The sequence below is a fragment of the Trichomycterus rosablanca genome, chromosome 11, assembly GCF_030014385.1.
Source record: "Trichomycterus rosablanca isolate fTriRos1 chromosome 11, fTriRos1.hap1, whole genome shotgun sequence".
NCBI lineage: Eukaryota > Metazoa > Chordata > Actinopteri > Siluriformes > Trichomycteridae > Trichomycterus > Trichomycterus rosablanca.
In genome coordinates this window covers 12,792,980-12,816,911 of record NC_085998.1, presented here as the reverse complement: position 1 = coordinate 12,816,911, position 23,932 = coordinate 12,792,980, and the positions used below count along the sequence as shown (strand labels likewise).

The following is a 23,932-nucleotide window of genomic DNA, read 5'->3' as shown; positions in this document are numbered from 1 at the left end:
GAGGTCAGCTTCGTGTTTCTGACTGGTTATGCCTATTAGGCATTGGGAAGCAAGTCCAGTCTGGAGGTTTAAATATACAACAAGCAAACCAACTCCCCATGCCCAAACCCAATGCTGCCCCCCAACCCACCACACGCTATAACGGAGTTAATACAGTTAATTATTGTAATATCTTGGCTAATTTTTTGGCATAGTGTTCCATCCAGAACTGAATAATCAATATTGTAAATGTGATTTTATTTTGTGCTTCTTTATTTATTTATTTAAATATTACTGACTGCAATTTTATTAAGTTAGCTAATAGGTCAACATACTAAATTAGTGTTTATTTTTGTTCATTTACATTTAACCTCCCTGTTTACATGATAAAACAGTTTTATTTGGTTATATTTCTAAAGGCTGATGAATTATTTTATTGGTCGAATAATTTGCTTTAAATATTTTGCATGTCGCAATGGCCACTATTCTAAATGATGTGTTTATAGCACTTAGCAGAAATTGTTGACTTTAAACTTTTTACTTTAAAAATATATACGCTAGGGCCGCTCAGGTGGCGCAGCGATAAAACACGCTAGCACACCAGAGCTGGGATTTTCGAATACATCGTATCAATTCTCGACTCTGCCATCCCGGCCACATGAATAACGATTGGCTGTTGCTCAGGGGTGGGATGAGCCAGACCAGGGTTCCTCATAACTGGTGCAATTACGACCTCTTCTGGCTGATTGATGGCGCCTGTGCAGAGTTGGGGTGTGGCTCGCTGTGCACAAGGCTGATCCGCATATGAACTCGTCTCGTGCAGGTGAAAAGGTGCAGTCGGTACTGCTCATGTGTCGGAGGGGGCGTGTCAGTTGCAAAGCTCCTCAGTCAGCGGTGGAGGGTTGTATCGGTGGAGGTGAAGCGTAACGCAACCAGGGTAATTGGATACGACTAGATTAAGGGACAAAAAGAGAGGGAAAAAAAATATATATATATGGTTTTTGTGTGTTGAACATGATGGTGAACAGGTTGAGACTGTCCTGCAAAACATCTTACACATACGAAGTATGTTTTGTGAATAACAAGTGTTAAAATGATTTTGACTCACCCTGTATATACACTGATCATCTATAACATTTAAACCACCTGCCTAGTATTATGTTTGTTTGTTTATTAGGATTTTAACAACATGTTTTACACTTTTTGATTACATACATTCAGGAACGGTAGTTACTCATTACACAAGATTCATCACTTCTCAAGTTTATATCAAACACAGTCATGGACAATTTAGTGTCTCCAATTCACCTCACTTGCATGTCTTTGGACTGTGGGAGGAAACCGGAGCACCCGGAGGAAACCCACACAGACATGGGGAGAACATGCAAACTCCACACAGAAAGGACCCAAACCGCCCCACCTGGGATCGAACCCAGGACCATCTTGCTGTGAGGCGACAGTGCTACCCACTTAGCCACCGTGCTGCCCCCTAATATTATGTAAAAACAACATTAAAACAGCTTTAACCGTCAAAGCACGGACTCTACAAGACCTCTGAAGCAGTCCTGTGGTATCTGGCATTAAGACGTTAACAGAAGACCCTTTCAAAACATCAAACTTTTCATCATGTTCCTTAAACCATTCCTTATTATTCTATTTTTTTCAGTGTGGCAGGGCACATTATCCTGCTGAAAGAGGCCACCACAATCAGGAAAAATCACTCATAGGTGTGATGTTGAGGCAAATACTTGATTAAAAGGGATTGCATAAACTTTGATGGCTCCACACTTCAAAGACCTGGCAACCACAAAGTTGTAAAATGCATGCATAACGTTTCTACTGTATATTATGAATTGTCAGCTGAACAAAAGAGTTGGGCATCTGCATACTGCTTTGTTATTTGTTTTAAAACAAATAACTGTTGAAATATCATTCACACCTAAGTTTAATACTCTTTAATCCTTATTCTAATTCCCACACGTGAAGGAAAATACATTATTAATTATAAATACTAAAGCAATGCAAAACTTGGCAGCACAATTCTTATTGAAATTATAGTTTAAACATAATAAACAAGTTAGAATAACAAAGGTTAAATCTGATGATTTTGGTATTGAAATGTGGACTGTCTGAAGCAAAATGCCACTATCTGTGGCACTGTGTAGGTGGGCGAGTGAGAGAGCGGGAGAAAGGAATGCCATTTGTTGAGAGAGCCAAGCGAGGCTGCTAAACTAGCGGATTTGTATGCAAATAGATGCTAATTTATGCCAGTATCGCTATGCCAGTGCTGGAAGCCCGAGTGATTGGCAGCTGCAGGGTCCGGGGAAGGAACTGTGAGAGAGGATGAGGATGAGGAAGGGAGTAAATGAATAAGGGAGTAAGGGACTGAGTGTTGGTTTAGGGTGCTTGTCTAAAACTAGGATGTGCTGGTCCTTCTGTTCAGGATGCTTAGATGCAAATAAAAATAAATATACAGATATACCAGACATACAACTACAGTAGTTACTCAAACATACTGTCCATGAGCTCTCAATTATATATATGTATACATATACACAAACACTGATCAGCCATAACATTAAAACCACCTCCTTGTTTCTACACTCACTGTCCATTTTATCAGCTCCACTTACCATATAGAAGCACTTTGTAATTCTACAATTACTGACTGTAGTCCTTAGCACTGCAGTGACACTGACATGGTGGTGGTGTGTTAGTGTGTGTCGTGCTGGTATGAGTGGATCAGACACAGCAGCGCTGCTGGAGTTCTTAAATACCGTGTCCACTCACTGTCCACTCTATTAGACACTTCTACCTAGTTCCACCATGTAGATGTAAAGTCAGAGACGATCGCTCATCTATTGCTGTTTGAGTTGGTCATCTTCTAGACCTTCATCAGTGGTCACATGACGCTGTTGGCTGGATATTTTTGGTTGGTCTGATCCACTCATACCAGCACAACACACACTAGCACACCACCACCATGTCAGTGTCACTGCAGTGCTGAGAATGATCCACCACCTGAATAATAACGGCTCTGTGGGGGTCCTGGGAGAGTCCTGACCATTGAAGAACAGCATGAAAGAGGGCTAAAAAGCTTGCAGAGAAATAGACGGACTACAGTCAGTAATTGTAGAACTACAAAGTGCTTCTATATGGTAAGTGGAGCTGATGGAATGGACAGTGAGTGTAGAAACAAGGAGGTGGTTTAAATGTTATGGCTGATCAGTGTACATAAAGAACAACAGAAGGACAATTCCTGGATAATTCTCTCCTTTGTTTGAAGAGGCAAATCATTACATTTGAAGATTGTGATAGTAAATTATGAGTAATTATGAGAACATGCAAAAAAGAACATAACAGGACGTAAAAACAAAGTAAATCTAAGAAAGACTGCAAAGTTTTTGCATCACAAGGCCAGAATTATTTAGAGCATAACAGACTCTATGGTGCCAGATGTATCTTTTAATTTATGAATGACACCTGTGTGTTTTATGGTCTCATTCTTTTCTCTTTGTGTGTCCTGGGAGGGGGGGTTAACCACTAGGGGACAGTGGTAGGCTAGTGGGTAGAGCTTTGGGCTATTAACTGAAAGGTTGAAAGTTCGAATGATGCTCTACCATGCAGCCACTGTTTGGCTCTTGAGCAAGGCCCTTAACCCTCTCTGCTCCAGGGGCGCTGTACAATGGCTGACCCTGCGCTCTGACCCCAGCTTCCAAAAACAAGCTGGGATATGCGAAGAGAGAATTTCGTTTTACTGTACACCGGTATATGTATATATGACAAATAAAGGCATTCTATTCTATTCTATTCTAATGATTAAGGGGGAGGAGGGGTATAAAAGACATATGTAAAATTGCTTAGGTATTCCTTTATGCCTTTTATGCTGTATGTAAAAATCCACAATTGTGCTTTTAATAAACTTCAATCCAGCTAAAAAGAATCTTGTGTGTGCGTTTGCTGTCTGACCAAAAAGTTCCACTACAAGATCTTTCCAGTTTCTTCATTCTTGTTCTGCTATGTGCCAGTCTGTGTTGTATTTCTTGACTGCTTGATCCTTGATACAAGTAGGCAAAAGCTCTTCACCATCTTCCTGAGAATGTTTGTTTTATTTGTTTATTAGGATTTTAACGTTATGTTTTTACACTCTTTGGTTATATTCATGACAGGAACGGTAGTTACTCATTACACAAGATTCATCAGTCCACAAGGCCATATCAAACACAGTCATGGACAATTCTGTATCTGCACTTCACCTCATTTGCATGTCTTTGGACTGTGGGAGGAAACCCACGTGGACAGGGGGAGAACATGCAAACTCCACACAGAAAGGACCCGGACCGCCCCACCTGGGGATCGAACCCAGGACCTTCTTGCTGTGAGGCGACAGTGATACCCACTTAGCCACCATGCCACTTTCCTGAGAACATAATGTTGTGTGGACAACACAGCTGAAAGTTTTGCTGTAGTCGATGTTGCACATCGAGATCTGATCCCTGAAAGATTTTCTCAAGTACTAATTATATAACCATCCAATTCATTAGTAAGTTACCATTTAAAATGTACTAGCTGTTTTTTATGGCCATACATTTGACCTTTAAAACTCCACTAAGCCACCCACAGGAACCAAAATAGTCGTATATTTTTTTTATATTACATAATGTCTGAAGAAAAACAGCTTGTATCTATTATACATGAGATTTCTTTTAAAAACTTAAAAGCAATTTCACTTGTATTTGTTTAATATTTTGGATGATGTTGCTATACAGAGCAGATCATACAAAAATCTATTCATTCTATCAAGTCATCCATTCTATTAAGAAATCTATTAAATCTATAAAGTCAAGTTACTGACTTTTACTGTAGAAAGAAAATACGTCTTATATACAGTAAGCGTCTAATGAAAAAAAGCAGCATAGCACAAATTTAAAAAGGCATTTTCTATTCATAATAAACTATAAGGATGAATAAATGGATTTCCATGACATTCAGTTATGAAATTGCTTCTAAAGATTTGTTCATGGTGCTTCGATTGGATAAACGTTAGAATCATGCAATAAGTTAACAGATTAAGATGTGGTGCTACTGATTTGTAACATCTAATAAGCAATATCAGATAGTTAGCTTTAATCTGTGTTGCTTGTTTACCACTAACACTAGCTGTCTTTCATTGCCATAAATTTGACCTTTAAAACTCCACTAAGCCACCCACAGACCCAATATACCGACATATACTGTACACCGACCAGCCATAACAATAAAACCACCTCCTTGTTTCTACACTCACTGTCCATTTTATCAGCCCCTTTTCATGCTGTTCTTCAATGGTCAGGACTCTCCCAAGACCACTACAGAGCAGGTATTATTTGGGTGGTGGATCATTCTCAGCACTGCAGTGACACTGACATGGTGGTGGTGTGTTAGTGTGTGTTGTGCTGGTATCAGTGTATAAGACACAGCAGCGCTGCTGGAGTTTTTAAACACCTCACTGTCACTGCTGGACTGAGAATAGTCCACCAACCAAAAATATATCCAGCCAACAGCACCCCGTGGTCAGCGTCCTGTGACCACTGATGAAGGTCTAGAAGATGACCAACTCAAACAGCAGCAATAGATGAGCGATCGTCTCTGACTTTACATCTACAAGGTGGACCAACTAGGTAGGAATGTCTAATAGAGTGGACAGTGAGTGAACACAGTATTTAAAAACTCCAGCAGCGCTGCTGTGTCTGATCCACTCATACCAGCACAACACACACTAACACACCATCACCATGTCTGTGTCACTGCAGTGCTGAGAATGATCCACAACCCAAATAATACCTACTCTGTGGTGGTCCTGTGGGGGTCCTGACCATTAAAGAACAGCATGAAAGGGGGCTAAAAAAGTATGAAGAGAAACAGATGGACTACAGTCAGTAATTGCAGAACTACAAAGTGCTTCTACTGTATATGATAAGTGGAGCTGATAAAATGGACAGTGTGTGTAGAAACAAGGAGGTGGTTGTACTGTTATGGCTGACCGGTGTATATATATTTTATATAACAGCATGTCTGGAGAAATATAGCTTGTATCTATTATACATGATGTTCTTATACAGTGCAGATCATACAGAAATCTACTCACAACACTTTGAAAGAACACTGAGCTACTACTAAAGTTACTTTTTCTGTAGGATGACAATACAGCTTATACAAGTGTTTAATGAGAAAAGCAGAATAGCACAAATTTAAAAAGGCATTTTCTATTCACAATAAACTGTAAGGATGAATAAATGGATTTCCATGACATTCAGTTATGAAATTGCTTCTAAAAATTTGTTCATGGTGCTTCAATTGCGTAAACATTAGAATCATGCTGTTTGTTCGTTCATTAGGATTTTAACGTCACGTTTACACTTTGGTTACATTCACGACAGGACAAGATTCATCAGTTCACAAGGTTATATCGAACACAGTCATGGACAATTTAGTATCTCCAATTCACCTCACTTGCATGTCTTTGGACTGTGGGAGGAAACCGGAGCACCCGGAGGAAACCCACACGGACACGGGGAGAACATGCAAACCACACAGAAAGGACCCGGACCGCCCCACCTGGGGATCGAACCCGGGAACTTCTTGCTTTGAGGCGACAGTGCTCAGAATCATGCAATAAGTTAAGAGCTTAAGATGTGGTGCTACTGATTTGTAATGTCTAATAAGCAATATCAGATAGTTGGCTTTAATCTGCTCGGTTGTAAGTGTCGACTTGTTTACAACTAGCATATGTTCTTTTTACTGCTTGTGTATTTAGCTAGCTTTTTCCCCATACACAGTGTATTAACTGTAAAAAAAGACGAGATGTATAATTTGTTGAAATATCCCTCAGCTCTCGTATTAATAAGGCAAGAGACAGAAGGAACAAAGGTTAATCACGTGCTGGACATTAATGGACTTAAACCATTGCCTTTCCAATGAATATGTATATGGTACTGGTCTCTGTGGCCATATATATTATACAGTGGGTGAGCTCGCATATTTTAATAATGCAAACATAAACTATTAATGTGTAGATTTATGAGTAATTATGTTAATGGTAATTTATATATATATATTTTCTCATGAGACCTGCGAGTAAAACAGATGTAACTCATAGTGCCTATTATTCTGTCAATGTATTCACTTATACACGGATCCCCTCAGGCCATTAAAAAAGAGTCTAACAAATTATCCTATTTAAACAGAGACAGGCCATCCAAAAATTAATTAATGTTCCTCAGACGCCCAAATGTATCAATTACTTTCCTTTCTACAACAGATGACAATAACATGAGGTTCATTAGATTGGCAGATAAAGCTGGTGGCAACATTTTTCCCATGAAACTTCTATAATAGTTAAAAAAATGGATTTAGTATGAATTAAGTAAAAGTATGTTGCTTCTAACTCAATTATTAATACAATTTTAAGCATATAAGGAACTGGTAGAAGAAGTAATCAGAATGTATCACATTTACCGATCAAACAGGACCCTTCATGTGTTGTGGTGGTGGAGGATCATTTTCAGCACTGCTGTGTGTGTTCTTCTGGTATCAGGGTACCAGTTATTTTTAAATCCTGTTTAAACGGGCGCCCAGGTGGCGCAGCAGGATATTCCTCTTGCACATCTGAACTCCTGGGTTCGAAACTCGGTGTTGCTACCGGTCGGCTGGGCGCCATCTAGCGGGCATTATTGGCAGTGCCTGCAGCAGATACTGCAGGGTGGGGGCCAGACTATGTGTGGGTGGGTGTTCATACGTTTTGTAAGGACCCTGATTGGAGGAGGAGACGCCCGTGCGGGAGGCACGGACGGGAGGAGGGGGGCTGTGCACGTGTAGGGAGGGCGTGGGCAGCGACGTGCTCTCCTCGGATGCAATCTGGTACCTCTGGTAGCAGCGAAAGACAAAATTGAGTGCTCTAAATCAGAAGGAAAATAGGGAGAAAATGCATCTTAAAAATCCTGTTTAAACATACAGGCTTCTTTATTAGCACTTATGAAAGGTTTCTACTTCGAGACAAGCTATTTAAAAAAAATATATTTCTCTAGTTTTGCATCATTGGACACTTTCTGATCACAGGACAAAGTTCACAGCACTGACACTCAGGTGTTTAAAATCCCAACAGCACTGTAGCTTTGTAAAGGGGCTGGACAACTCGACAATGAATCAATTGTTACTATTTGCACTGTTTGTCTTAGTTTTTTTATGTATATCTGTAACTACTTTTATATATAAATAATCTGTGGGCACCCAGGTGTCGCAGCGGGATATTCCACTAGCACACCAGCGCCGAGATTCTGAACTCCTCGGTTTGAAACTTGGCGTTGCCACCGATCGGCTGGGCGCCATCTAGCAGGCATAATTGCAGCAGACATGGTTCTGCTAGGGCGGGATGACCGGACTATGTGGGTGGGGTCTCCAAACGCTGTGTAAGGACCATGATTGGCAGAGAGAGGAGTTTGTGCAGAGCGCATAGGTGAAAAAGGGTTCCGCTAGGGGCTGCACACGGGTCGTCGGAGGCGTGAGCAGCAATATACCCACCTCGACTGCAATCAGGGATCCCCCAGCAGACATTGGGACGCATTGTAGGACGACCCACCTCAAAACGTACAAAAGTTTAAGCACCTTTTGGAAATGTCCTGATACTAGCTATCAAATGACTCATTTAAATGTCTTGTGGAGTCCATGTCTCAGCAGGTTGAAGCTGGTTTTTTTTGTTTTTTTTACAAACAGGGGGTCCATGTTTTGGCTCACTGTACACAAGACACTAACAATTGTGCCAAACTGCAAATTTTTTGAGGTGAAAACAGCTTTGAATGAAACACTCCTTCACTGCAGTCTGTCTGAACTGACACCAAAGACACTTTTCTATCAGTGCTGCATTAAAGTATCTAGTAGTTTGTCCATATTTTATTTACTCTTGTCCATCAGCGTGGAAATAGCCATGATGAATTAAACATCTATTAGTGTTGTTATTGCTCAGAATTCGTAGCACTTGAAAGAGAATGCGGGACGGCTTTTATCTCGTCTTGTTTTTGGCAGCGCCCGTGTGAACGGGACTGAAAGAAAACGAGCTTCTTGTTTGGCCCTGGCAGAAAATCAGTCAGTCTGCTGATCCAGTCCTTTCAGATGCCGAGAGCGGTCCTGAGGGTGGAGAACCCGTCGTTGGACTGAGACGTCGGCACAGCATCTCAAAACATCTTTTATTTACTCATCCACACACACCCAAACAAATTATTATTTTTGTTCATGTTATATGCTTCTGCACACTTCTTATTATCGCTTTTCCCCCAAATGTGTACCCAGTTTAGCAAACCGCCAAATAATGAATCTTATCTCAAAGATTATGGACTTTTAAATAATAAATCTTTCCTCTGTTCATCCAGCAGCTAATTAACTAACCGTAATTAGACCTGTTTTGCTTGTGCCACCTCTTATCTAGTACTAATCATTTACATTTTTAGCATTTAGCTTTATCCAAAGCGACTTACAGTTGTGATTAAGCAATTGAGAGTTAAGGGCCTTGCTCAAGGGCCCAACAGTGGCAACCTGGCAGAGGTGGGACTTGAACCAGCAACCGTCTGCTTACTGGTCCAGTACCCTAACCACTACAGCTGCCCTAATCAAATTTATTTATGTATTTATTTACTACTATTTTATTCATGCATTTTCTTTGTCCTTTTCCCAATTTAGCATCTTTCGCTGCTGGAGACCCCGATCACATCCGAGGATGGTACGTTTGCCTGACACATGCTCCCTATGATGCTTACACAGTCCACCAACCCCCTTCTTATTCGCCCATATTTCGGTGGATTTGCACATGAGGCCAGTCTTGCGCATGGAGAGTCACACACTGATGTCCGCATTTCTCCACTTCTTTGGGCCACTAACCAGGGTCCTTACACAGCGTCAAAGACCTGACCTTATTAATCCGGTCTTTTCCCACCCAGCAGACTAGTGGGAAATTTTGTCTGCTCCAGGCACTGCCAATTGTGCATACTAGGGGGCGCCCAGCCAACCGGTCGCAGAGCTGAGATTAGAACATGGAGAGTTTAGAATACCAATACTGATGTGCTAGTGGAATGTCCTGCTGTGCCACCTGGGCACCTACTAATCAAATTTAAACAGAAATCACACACTGAGTGTCAGTGTGTGTGTTGCTCTGCAAGGAAGTGGCACCAGGTTGCATTGCTGTCATGCATCTAGTGTTTGACCTGAACTAGGCTAAAGCATTATGTAAAAATTAATGCCTTATGGGTGTTCATGTGGCGCAGCGGTGTAATGCCCTAGCCCACAACCACAAAGACCAGAGACCAGAGTTCAAGTGTCAGCATTGCCACCAATTTAGCCGGGGGCACTACAGACATAATTGGCCATATTTGAAGGAAAGAAGGAAGGCCAGACTAGGAATCAGAAGAATGATGCGTTCTGTCTGCTCAATTCACCAACACAAGGGTGGAGGAGTATAAAGAGTAGAACAAGCTAAACCAGTGCTGTTAAAAGGAAACGTATCTTAAGATACAAAGAGTTAAGACAGGATGCCATTCAAGCACCCAAGTGTTAATAGCCTGGCTTGAGAGCTGATCAGTGGACACCTAGCAGTGGTGGGGCTTGAATCCTTGACCTACTGATGAATACTATGATTCAATTGGTAGACAATGGGGACAAAAAATCCCAAATTGCATAATGTCAAACTCTTTACATGGGGACATCTGTAGCTCTAAGGTAGTCACACAGATAGGGATGTAACGATGCACTACAAGACAGTTAAAAATCGATTAACACGTGTAACGATTCAAATCTGTTTACATGTATAATGAATCGATATTCACTTTAAACAGCAGAGGGCACTGGCGCTATTCACCTCGCCTGGATGATGTCACTACAGGGTTGCCAGGTTCTGAATTTTCCAGCCAAATTTATTTATGTGAGGATTAGGGATGTCCCGATCTGATCTCAAAGATCGGAATCTGGGCCGATCAAGGCATTTTTTAACTGATCGGTATCGGCTTTACTGAGGCCGATCCTAAGCCGATCCTTCGTTTTACGTCAGCATGTCCGCTGTGTGGAAATACTTTAAATTGGAAAGTGAAACAAGTCCAACAGTGAAGTGTAATGTCTGCAATGTGAGCGTTTCACGAGGCGGTAGTAGCAGAGCTGCGTTCATTACTGTAGAATTTTACTGTTTATATGGTGTGTGAGTCAAGGATCACACCGGTTTACAAAACAATAACTTTTAATCCGAGTATGAAAACTTCAGGACCATAACATACAGCACGAGTTACAGGACTGAACGACATCTCAGTATCAAGCACTCTGATTGGCTTAGTTATGTAACCGAGCATCGTAGTGATGCACTCGCTTAATAAAGAAATAAATACACTGTATATTCACAAATTGTCGGAAGCATAACACTATTATTAACTTCTTCTGTTACGGTACCGAATAGCGGACAGCTAGAGTCATCGCGTTAGCCAAGCATGCTATTCCATGCACTATGGAAGCCCCAAAGGGTCAAAACACACTCACTTCACGTAGAAACATCCATCAAACTACAGTGCCTTGCAAAAGTATTCAGCCCCCTTGAACTTTTCAACCTTTTGCCACATTTCAGGCTTTAAACATAGATATAAAATTGTAATTTTTTGTGAAGAATCAATAACAAGTGCGACACAATCGTGAAGTGGAACGAAATTTATTGGATATTTTAAACTTTTTTTAGAAATAAAAACCTGAAAAGTGGGGCGTGCAATATTATTCAGCCCCTTTACTTTCAGTGCAGCAAACTCACTCCAGAAGTTCAGTGAGGATCTCTGAATTATCCAATGTTGACCTAAATGACTGATGGTGATAAATAGAATCCACCTGTGTGTAATCAAGTCTCCGTATAAATGCACCTGCTCTGTGACAGTCTCAGAGTTCTGTTTAAAGCGCAGAGAGCATCATGAAGACCAAGGAACACACCAGGCAGGTCCGAGATACTGTTGTGGAGAAGTTTAAAGCCGAATTTGGATACAAAAAGATTTCCCAAGCTTTAAACATCTCAAGGAGCACTGTGCAAGCGATCATATTGAAATGGAAGGAGTATCAGACCACTGCAAATCTACCAAGACCCGGCCGTCCCTCTAAACTTTCAGCTCAAACAAGGAGAAGACTGATCAGAGATGCAGCCAAGAGGCCCATGATCACTCTGAATGAACTGCAGAGATCTACAGCTGAGGTGGGAGACTCTGTCCATAGGACAACAATCAGTCGTACACTGCACAAATCTGGCCTTTATGGAAGAGTGGCAAGAAGAAAGCCATTTCTCAAAGATATCTATAAAAAGTCACCTGGGAGACACACCAAACATGTGGAAGAAGGTGCTCTGGTCAGATGAAACCAAAATCGAACTTTTTGGCCACAACGCAAAACGTTATGTTTGGCATAAAAGCAACACAGCTCATCACCCTGAACACACCATCCCCACTGTCAAACATGGTGGTGGCAGCATCATGGTTTGGGCCTGCTTTTCTTCAGCAGGGACAGGGAAGATGGTTAAAATTGATGGGAAGATGGATGGAGCCAAATACAGGACCATTCTGGAAGAAAACCTGTTGCAGTCTGCAAAAGACCTGAGACTGGGACGGAGATTTATCTTCCAACAAGACAATGATCCAAAACATAAAGCAAAATCTACAATGGAATAGTTCACAAATAAACGTATCCAGGTGTTAGAATGGCCAAGTCAAAGTCCAGACCTGAATCCCATCGAGAATCTGTGGAAAGAGCTGAAAACTGCTGTTCACAAACGCTCTCCATCCAACCTCACTGAGCTCGAGCTGTTTTGCAAGGAAGAATGGAAAAAATTTCAGTATCTCGATGTGCAAAACTAATAGAGACATACCCCAAGCGACTTGCAGCTGTAATCGCAGCAAAAGGTGGCGCTACAAAGTATTAACGCAAGGGGGCTGAATAATATTGCACGCCCCACTTTTCAGTTTTTTATTTCTAAAAAAAGTTTAAAATATCCAATAAATTTCGTTCCACTTCACGATTGTGTCCCACTTGTTGTTGATTCTTCACAAAAAATTACAATTTCATATCGTTATGTTTGAAGCCTGAAATGTGGCAAAAGGTTGAAAAGTTCAAGGGGGCTGAATACTTTTGCAAGGCACTGTATTGTCACAATACAACCACAGAAAAGTTTGTTAGTTACAACACACATACAAGTTCGGTGGCTCATAAGAAACAAACCTGATATAATTTAACCAAACAATCTACAATTAAAAGGCACCTAAAAAATAAACACTCAGTCGAATACAGCGAGTTTATTATTATATGATGAGAAGAGGAACCGGCTGTCCGCCAACACGGCAGAGATGCTGATTTTCCTCAAAAAAGAACCTTCACTTCATTTTGAGTGTTCTAGTTTTACTACTACAATGCTGCACTAAGTTTGTTTACTTTTATTTTGTAAAAATAAAAGAACATTAAGCAATAGCTTGGATGCAGGCAATTTTTTTCCTACAGCACTGCAGAGCTATTCAGTTCATATACATTGGATTAATTTGAATAACTGTAATGTACTTGAAGTGTGCACTGCGTGAACAGTATTATCTAGTTCTTGTCTAGAAAATACGAGAATCGGTTTGAGACTCAGTATCGGATTGGGATCAAAATTAATGATCGGGAACAAAAAAACGTGATCGGGACATCCCTAGTGAGGATACTTTCTTTATTTGTATTATTCATTTATTTATTTAATGTGGGATTTGTTTTAAAATTTAATTTCAATTGGGGTTTTTTTTACACAAAAAGGGGAATGTGCAGCACTGTTTTGCATAGTTTGTACCTACCTCAAAAATAAAGACATTCATTATTTAGATAAATAAAAGATAAGCACAAATACAGTATTTTATTTTTTTAAGACAAAATAATAAAAGGAAAAAGTCGTATGGTGAACCCAGTATCGTGAATCGCATTGCATCGTGGGTAGAGTGTATCGTTACCTACACACAGATCTCAACATTTCTGCTGAGCATGTGCAAAAACAAGGGAACAACATGGGAAGTGCCTGTAGCTAACGGCTCTGATGGAGTTTAGAAAAGAAAGCTGGATAAAATGGAACAGAGCAGTGGGAGACAAATGAGTGTGACAGCCACTTGAGAAGAGTTTTAAGTGCCCAGAGCTGTTGCCCATGTAATGCCAGTTACTATAGAAGACTAGCTTAGAAAAAGTGGGCTAAAAAAAAAAGCATAACGTACATTGACAATTGAGCTAATTATAGCAGGGCTGCCATTTCCTGTATGCCATAATTTACCAACTCATTTGTTCTGTTAATGCTGATGAGTACAATTCCATGTGATACAATTTGCTCCGCTTTATAGTGCAACAGTGTCGTATTTGTAGCAGCAATGAGGAACTACATCTACCTCCCCCATCCTCAGAACACCCAATGGTGCCTGTTGGGCAGCCAGTTAGGTTGACAGCTAAGATTCGAACTCAAAAGCTTAAGATCTCAGTGGTGGTTGGATAGCAATAGACTGTCATAGATATATCACCATCCAACGGTCAATGAATCAATTGGATACATTTAGTACATATACTGGAAAAGTGGTCATAAAGCTTCTTTCTAAAAAATATGATGGTACATTTGGTATACCGGCTTTGGTGCCTCGTACGGTATGGATTTTTCATATAGTGCCATACCGTAGCACAGTTATTACAACAGCTGTAGGTTTCAATAGGCAGCAAATTATATAATATTGTTCGCCCCTAAAAGTGCTATGGAGCGCTGTGCAGATTAGGGGCCTGTTCAAAAACCCAGTAAGCTACCTTGCTGTCTACTGCCTACATAGGCAGCAGTCTAAGTAGAGAGGAATCTAAAAAGACATCAACTTATAAGACAGGTTATTCAAACGTGCTGCTTAGACAAATATTACAGCCATTACACCAGTTTTCGCTTACTAAGCTAACACAGTTAACCTCATGCCATTCAAACCAATGGAATGAGGTGGCGCAACGCGCTAGCATGTCAACTAACATCTCCCTCAATGTACCGAAAACAGTAAAATTGTCACTGATGAGCCCAAATTTGCAAATAAATACACTTGTACAAGTTTATACAAATAAAAAATCACTGAGAATTTATTTACATTTGAAAATAACTCATAAAGAAAAGTTGTGCCGCACTGAATGCTGGGATTGCCTTCACTGTTAAGGAATGCTGCCTCGTTATTCAGTAAAAATACCACTTAAATGTAAGGTACCTTACTAGACAGCATTTTAAGGCATTCGTACTGATTCCATCATATATTGTGTCATTTTGTGGGGCCAAGCAAAGCATATAGTACTCAAACCTTCATTACATACATGGTGAAATGAAAAAGTTTTATATTCTATGTACTTATGACAGTAAAACTAGCCACAGACAAATAAAAAGTCCCAGTCATACAAAAAATAAAACATACAGTGATATGTTTCTAAAGGGGAAAAAATTATAACAGAGGTACCCAGTAGTGACCAGCCTGCTGACGTCTTTGCAACATGAAATACAAAATAATCTAACGACTAATCTAATACAAAAATAACATTACGTAAGGTAAAAAAGGGCCTGAATGATACCCATATAATGTTTTATGGTCTCATATAAACGAAACTGCTTGAACAAACATGGTTTATTAAATCTAGCAAAAAAATAAGCAAATACAGCATTTAATTGTAAGAAATGTATTTCTACAGTAAAACACACTGGCGGTTGAGTGATGGTGTGGAGAAGCTTTACCGCACCAATAACTCAATGATTTGTCATTATTAGTGGGGAAAAAGTACCTGAAAGGTTAGGTTCAAAGTACCTGAAAACTGGCAGTTTGTCTAAATTTAAACAGATCTACATGAATGTAAAAGATTGTAATTTAATTATAGAAGATGTAAGTTGCCATCATTGCTGATCAAGGTGTTGCATCTAGTTCAGGAGGCAGTTATTCTCCACATTGCTGGTTGTTTACTTTTAATATTAAATAACTACAATTATATTTTACAAAATGTGTTGTTTAAATGTCATTTCTTTCTGTGTAATATCTCGCTATACCGCTAAGACAAATATGCAATAATCGAACTACGAATACATAAAAATGCTCCATCATACTGATCAGATAGTCAGAACAGCCTCACTGATTTGCATTAACCCTTTTCTCTAAGAGCGCATTCACATGAGAAGCGGCAACACAGCTTTTGGCTGGCTGGCTGTTGTTTCCTATGAAGTTTCCCTGAGCGGTGCGCACCGTGCACTTTTGCTGCATTGAACTCATGATTTCTGTGCTTGCCGCAGCTCTTAAAGTTACTGATTGAACTTTGACCCAGTTTGCCACTGACCTTTTCACAGCGCTTCCAAAGAGATGAACTGTTTGATATGCGATTCAGGCAGTACAAACAACGCTTAACGCGAACAACGCCTAACGTGAACAACTCTTAATGTAAACAACGCTTAATGCGAACAACGCTTAATGCGAACAACGTTTAACGTGAACAAAACTTCACGCGAACAAAGCTAAACGCGAACAACGCTTAACGCGAACAACGCTTAACGCGAACAACGCTTAACGCGAACAACGAGTAACGTGAACAACTCTTAATGTAAACAAAGCTTAACGTGAACAAAGCTTAACGCAAACAAAGCTTAACGCGAACAAAGCTTAACGCGAACAACGCTTAATGCGAACAAAGCTAAATGCGAACAAAGCTTAACGCGAACAAAGCTTAAAGCGAACAACGCTTAACGCAAACAATGCCTAACGTGAACAACTCTTGATGTAAACAAAGCTTAACGCAAACAAAGCTTAACGCGAACAAAGCTTAATGTGAACAACGCTTAATGCGAACAAAGCTTAAAGCGAACAACGCTTAACGCAAACAATGCCTAACGTGAACAACTCTTGATGTAAACAAAGCTTAACGTGAACAAAGCTTACTTATGACCAGTAATAATTACCAGAAGTTTTGTGTTCCAATGTCGTTCTTAGACTCTCTCAGAAAAGCTGATTCTCACAATTTCTCATTATAACACAAGTTTAAAAGTGAAACAGTGAGAAAAATCCAGATAAACACATGTGGAGCTTTCAGAGTGGATTCAACGTTTATTCCACACAAATGCAGATTCGTCTCATATTCGCACTTTGATGACGCTTTAATGCAGCGCTCAAGCCAAGCGCTGATCAAAGCGGCAGTTTGAGCCGAGACTCGTGGTAAGCGAAACGCAAAGCACTTCTCATGTGAAATGTACCCTAAGAGAACACGTGAGTCACAAACATGCCTGCAAAAATCTCTCCCCACATCATGTGCACTAATTCTGCTTCTCTACTCAAGGATTCAGGATTATCCTTTAAATTGTCACCCATGTGAATGCACCTCTTGTCTTCATCACCGTCCTCCTGACATGATGTTCGGACTCTGATATCTCTGATATCTCCTGTTTCCTATCCCGCTGTCTCACTCGCTGCTGTTACACTGAGGTCTGATTAGGATCTCTGTTCTGCTAGTGGAGCTCAGTACGGTGGGGGTGAAAATGGCTTCTTTGTAACAAAATAAGGCATAAACAATACAGATAAAATCCCTGTCACTCCTCAGGGTGCAGCAGAAGGTGGCATGAAATACCAGCAGCTTATCAAATACACTACAGGGCCTAAAGTATGTGGTCACCTCTTTTAATTATTGAGTTTAGTTGATTGAGCCACACCCATAGCAAATAGGTGTTATATAACAGACTTGTATTGGGTCTCTTTATGTTCCAGTTTAACTTAAACTGGGTGAAAGGCAGGAAACACCCTGGACAGGTCACCATTCCATCACAGGGCACACAGACACACACTCATACCTGGGGAAATTGCATGTCTTTGGACTGTGGAAGGAAACCAGAGCACCCGAAGGAAACCCACTGGACATGGGGAGACCCTGCAAACTCTACACAGAAGGGACTCAGACTGTCCCACCTGTGAATCAAACCCCGGACCTTCTTGCTGTGAGGCGACAGTGCTACCCACCGAGGCACAGTGCCACCCAGCTCTTGAACCATGAGGACAATTTTATTTGTAGTTCATTTCTTAGCAAAACAACCAGTACAAAATAATAGTGTAAGATTCTTCGTCCAAACCCCGGTTGTTGTTTTTTTTTTTCCCTAATCTAGTTGTATCCAATTACCCTGATTGCGTTACGCTTCACCTCTACCGATACAACCCTCCACTGCTGACTGAGCAGCTTCACAACTGACACACGCCCCCTCCGACATGTGTGCAGTACCGACTGCCTCTTTTCAAGTTCATATGCGGTTCAGCCTTGTGAACAGAGAGCCTCACCCTGATCAGCATTATTCCCCAACTCTGCAGGGGTGCCATCAATCAGCCAGCAGAGGTCGTACTTGCACCAGTTATGAAGAAACCTGGTCCGGCTCGTCACACCCTGTGAACAATCGTTGTTCGTGTGGCAGATGGCAGAGCTGAGATTGGATACGATGTATTCGAAATCCCAGCTCTGGTGTGCTAGCGTATTTTACCGCTGCGCCACCCGAATGGCAACCAAACCCTTTTTTATTGGACCTCACTTTGTAAACAGGATCTTGCTGGAAAAAAAAGGGGTGTCCCCCAAACTCATTAGAAGCATATAGTTTAGTTCAGTGGTAGGAAAAAGCCAACACAGGTGCAGAAGAGACAATAAATCATAGCACGTGCGCTTATGTATTTTATAGAGAGTGGGCTCCTGTGTTTGTACATAATTTATGGAATTTAATGGACGGGACATAAATGCAGCGTTGACCACTGATAACCATAATAGAGATGTGGTGTGGACACATGTTTAATCAATAAGAGAGAAGTAAGAAGTAATGTGGACATGTTTATAGAATAATAGAGATGTAGTGCAGACAGCCAAGATGGATTACAGCTCACCTTTACACCCGTGAATAAACATTAGCACATAAATGCTAATAGTGTATCAGAAATAAACATTAGGGCACCCAGGTGGCACAGCAGGATATTCCGCTAGCACACCAGCATTGAGTTTCTGAACTCCTGGGTTCGAAACTCGGTGTTGCCACTGGTCGGCTGGGTGCCATCTGGCGGGCATAATTGGTGCGATGCGTAAGGACTTATTGGCGGAAAAGAGTGCATTGGCGAGAAGACGAGGGCTGTACACATGTCAGAAGAGGCGTGTACAGTGACGTGCTCTCCTTGGATGCAATCTGGTATCTCTCAGCAGCGGAAGACAAAATTGAGTGCGCTAAATCGGGAGGAATGAGTCTGATGCCCAGGTATGTACTCTGGATATAACGGACTCCAGATATAACGGACTATCTTGCCAGACTCCTTGAAGTCCGTTATAATGAGATATAATACTGTATAAGTGTGTGTTTGCCCTGTGATGGACTGGCAACCTGTCTAGAATGTTTCCTACCTTTCATCCAGTGAATTGCACCCAATTAAAAACAGACAATAAGTAAAATAAATAAAAGTTTTCTGAGGTCATTTTGAAAGTGAATGAAATAGCTACCAGGACAAAAGGCCACCCAAACTTTCAGGGTAGAACAAAACAAGAGAAAGTGAGTGAGAAAGTGAAGAGAGGACAAGGGGGCTGACCCGAAGCAGACCAGAACTTATTATGGACATAAAATCCTTTTTGAACGAACAGGGGAGAAGGTCAGAGTGATACTGCACATCTGAGTATCTGAAAGGAGACGAGAGAGAATAAGCAGCAGTAAAGAGAGGACGATGTCCTTGTGCTGGAGTCAGATTTAATCAGGCCTGTAGCTTCATAGCCAAGGTGACCACCACCGATGGGGTAGAAAGCAATTTGTTACTGGGATGTTTACTTTTTTTATGTAAAAAATAAAGTGATGTAAGCAAAGCCGGTTAGCTTAGTTTTTCTGTACTGACAGATTGAAATACTGTGGAACCTCGATTTAACGGACCTTTATTTAACAGATTTTGAATTTAACAGACAAAATCCGGTAAACCAAATTGCAGATCTGATTGTTTAAAATTCCTGCGAGAAGCGTACCAAGACCAGTAGTTCAGTAATTGTCCACTAGCCGGTGCACGTCTCTCCGTTTACATGACTGATAGGCTTTATTTTGTCGGGCTCGCTTTGTTCTCTGTGTTTTTAATGCTTCATTTTTGCAAGCTTTAGTGCTTAGTTATGCACCAGCAGTGCTTCTGACTATTTTTTTTTCCTATTTTTCCCCACTTTCTCCCCCCAATCTAGTCTTGTTCAATAACCCCGCGTGCATCCTCTATACTGATTCGACCCTTCACCCCTGACTGAGGACGCCTCTCAACTGACATACGCCCCTCCGGCACGTACAGTCAGTTCAGACTGCATTTTTCACCTGCACGATTCGAGTTCATACACTTGACGGCCACTGTGTACGGAGGGCCACACCCCCATCAGCATTATTCCTCAGCCCTGAGCAGGCGGCATCAGTCAGCCAGCAGGGGCCGCAGTCACACCAGTTATGAGGACCTATGATCCGACTTTCTTACCCTCTAACCCTGAACAACAGCCAATCGTTGTTCATGCAGCCGCCCAGCCTAGTCAGAAAGGCAGAGCTGAGATTCTATACGATGTATTCGAAACCCCAACTCTGGTGAGCTAGCGTACTTTACCGCTGCGCCACCTGAGCGGCCTAAAGCTTGTAATTTTTATATATGTGACCTGACTTCAAACCCCTCAAATCAATAATTAGGAGGGGTGTTTAAACTTTGTACCCTTCAGTTAAAAGTATGGTACTTATACAGTTTTATCTAAAAGTAATAAACAGTTACCTCATCATGGACAGAACACAATCCAACTAACTGAAGGGTAAGGAACTTGTTCAAGGGTCCAACAGTGGCAACTGGGAGTTGCGGGGCTTAAACCATTTGACTACCAATTACTAGTGGTTTACCTAAACTGCTGAGCTACCTCTGCCTTAGATCTACGTACACAAGCAATTTACATTCGTCATAGTTCAGTCCAGTCCAGTCCAGTCCAGGCCAGGGGCACCTTGTGTCCAAAAGTCTGCAACACTTGTAGAGCAGGGCTTCCTGTATCCATAAACAAACCTCTGCAACTGATTCAAAATTCAGCCACACATCAGGATTTTATCCTACACAATGACTTCCACATGACCCAACTGTTACAATCTCTACAACCTCTACTGGCTTCCTATAGCTGCATCAGATTTAACACAATGCCTACCTGCACTACATGGTCATAAATCTCAGGACACCTGACCATGAGCTTGTTAGACACCCCATCATAAAACCACTGAGATTTATATACGGCGTTTAAAGGGTGTTCAGTCAAGTTAAGGTCTAGGCTGAAGTTCTGGAGTTCTCCACAACAGAATTGTTAAACCATGTCTTTATAAACTCTGCTTTGTGCACTGGGGCACAGTCAGGCTGGAACAGGATACTGACTTTCCACAACAAAGCTTGTAATTGTTATATACTTGATTTTATACTCCTGTTAGCAATAAATTGGGCTGGAACTAGGGCTGTCGCGCTAACCGCAATTTTGAAATATCGCGGTATAGACCAGCCAACCGCAGGGCATGCCAAGCAACCGCATCACCGCGATATTCACGTTTTTTTTTTTCTTTCTTTCTTCTTTTTTTTTTTTTTTTTTTTTTTTTTTTTTGCAGGGTCCATCTTGTTTTATACGCTTACAATCGGGCGTAATAAATGTTAAATAAATTCATAATGAAAATGAGCTAGGAGCGTCATTTTCCCGCAACCTGTTCTCATGTGTTGCTGCTGAGCGTCAGGCTTTGTGTTTTAAAATGTAAACAATCGCAACGGGAATTATAGGCAAGTTTATTAATGATCAAATTGAGTTCACACTCAATAAATACTTGTAATTTAGACTATATTTAAACAGCCTTGGCGTTAAAACACTTAATGACGGGTAATATGGCATTGCTGGCTTGCTGGAATGATTTAAATGTATTTTTTCGTTGAATAAAAATGTATTGAAACGAATAATAACTTAAAATGTCGTATATATTGTTATGTTAATTATACCTACTAAATAGATAGTTATTAGTGGCGCAATAACCAGGCTAGATTTGCTTTGATCTGTAAAGTCGCATGCAGGTACAGTACACGTGTATTAGTGCAACATCGGTAACGCCGGGAACATCGCTACCCCACTCAGATCCTCTCTAAACCACATCAGGTGAACATGTTGGTTCTTCTAGCATGCATGATAACGCAGGTTTAAACTCTTACTGACTTTATTCTTTATTCTATTTTTTTTTTTACCATATTTTGATTAGATGTGCGTTTAAAATATTTAGCCTAAACACTTTTTTTTTTCGTTTCACAGTGTATATCTAGCCTAGGCTAGAAGCTAAATTTAAACCTTTTTTTAATAGAGAAAAGACACGCATCCCTGCTCTGTTCTGTATTTAACATTAAACACGCATTTCATTGGTCTTAAAGCTGTCTCATCTTCGTCACTATAAAGCAATAATATACTGAATCATAGCCTAACAATAAAGCTTGTTTATATAGCTCTAAAATCCAGATTAATTAAGTAATTTTCAAAAAAAATAAAAAAAATGGCGATATCACCACATACCGCGATATTGAGACAGGTTGAATATCGCAAGGGGAAATTCTTTCACCGCGACAGCCCTAGCTGGAACACAATAAAATCAATAATTAGGAGGGGTGTTTAAACTTTACTTTGTACCCTGTAGTTTAAAGCATTAGGTGGTGGATAATTCTCAGCACTGCAGTGACACTGACATGGTGGTGGTGTGTTAGTGTGTGTTGTGCTGGTATGAGTGGATGAGACACAGCAGCGCTGATGGAGTTTTTAAACACCTCACTGTTACTGCTGGACTGAGAATAGTCCACCAACCAAAAATATCCAGCCAACAGCGCCATGTGGGCAGCGTCCTGTGACCACTGATGAAGGTCTAGAAGATGACCAACTCAAACAGCAGCAATAGATGAGCGATCGTTTCTGACTTTACATCTACAAGGTGGACCAACTAGGTAAGCGTGTCTAATAGAGTGGACAGTGAGTGGACACAGAATTTAAAAACTCCAGCAGCATTGCTGTGTCTGATCCACTCATACCAGCACAACCACCATGCCAGTGTCACTGCAGTGCTGAGAATGATCCACCACCTAGATAATACCTGCTCTGTAGTGGTCCTGTGGGGGTCCTGACCATTGAAGAACAGAGTAAAAGGAGGTTAAAAAAGTATGTAGAGAAATAGATGTATTACAGTCAGTAATTGTAGAAATACAAAGTGCTTCTATATGGTAAGTGGAGCTGATAAAATGGACAGTGAGTGTAGCAACAAGGATGGCTGATTGGTGCATGTCAGTGTACGCTAAATAAAACATAAAAAAGTGAACTAATAAAAGTACCAAGTGTAAACACAAACCTTTAGGTCTAACAGTAACAAAAAATCATTTTTTCCATCCTCAGAGCCGCATTCCTACAGCCAGTAATGACTGACTCAGTGAATTGGCCCAACATCAGAGCAGCCAATAACAGTGTGGGAGTAGAGCCCTCTCACATCATCATGCCACACCTGTGATTGGCTTGTTGTCTCAGTAAAAAAGTGGGCCATCTCCCCGTAGGCTACTGGAACTCCAGCCAAATAAAAATGAAGAGAAGAAAAAGGAGAGATGTTTCTCATTGACTCACTGATTTAAGTTTCACCTTTTAAACAAGACACTATCATAATTCTCTATTGTGCTGAATGATGACAAAGTTTCTTATGAATCTCTGGTGAATAAAGACAATGGATTATTTATTTATTTTTAGGTCATGTTTACACACTTTGGTTACATTCATGACAGAAAGGGTAGTTACTCATTACACAACGTTCATCAGTTCACAAGTTTAATGTTAAACACAGTCATGGACAATTTAGTATCTCCAATTCACTCCAGGAAACCGGAGC

The 23,932-nt window shown here is 40.8% G+C and overlaps 1 protein-coding gene across 8 annotated transcripts in view; it reads right to left on the bottom strand.

Annotated features, from left to right (window-relative positions):
- Window positions 1–23,932, bottom strand: part of celf6 (CUGBP Elav-like family member 6) — a 237,279-nt gene that overhangs the window by 101,826 nt on the left and 111,521 nt on the right. The window lies entirely within an intron of this gene.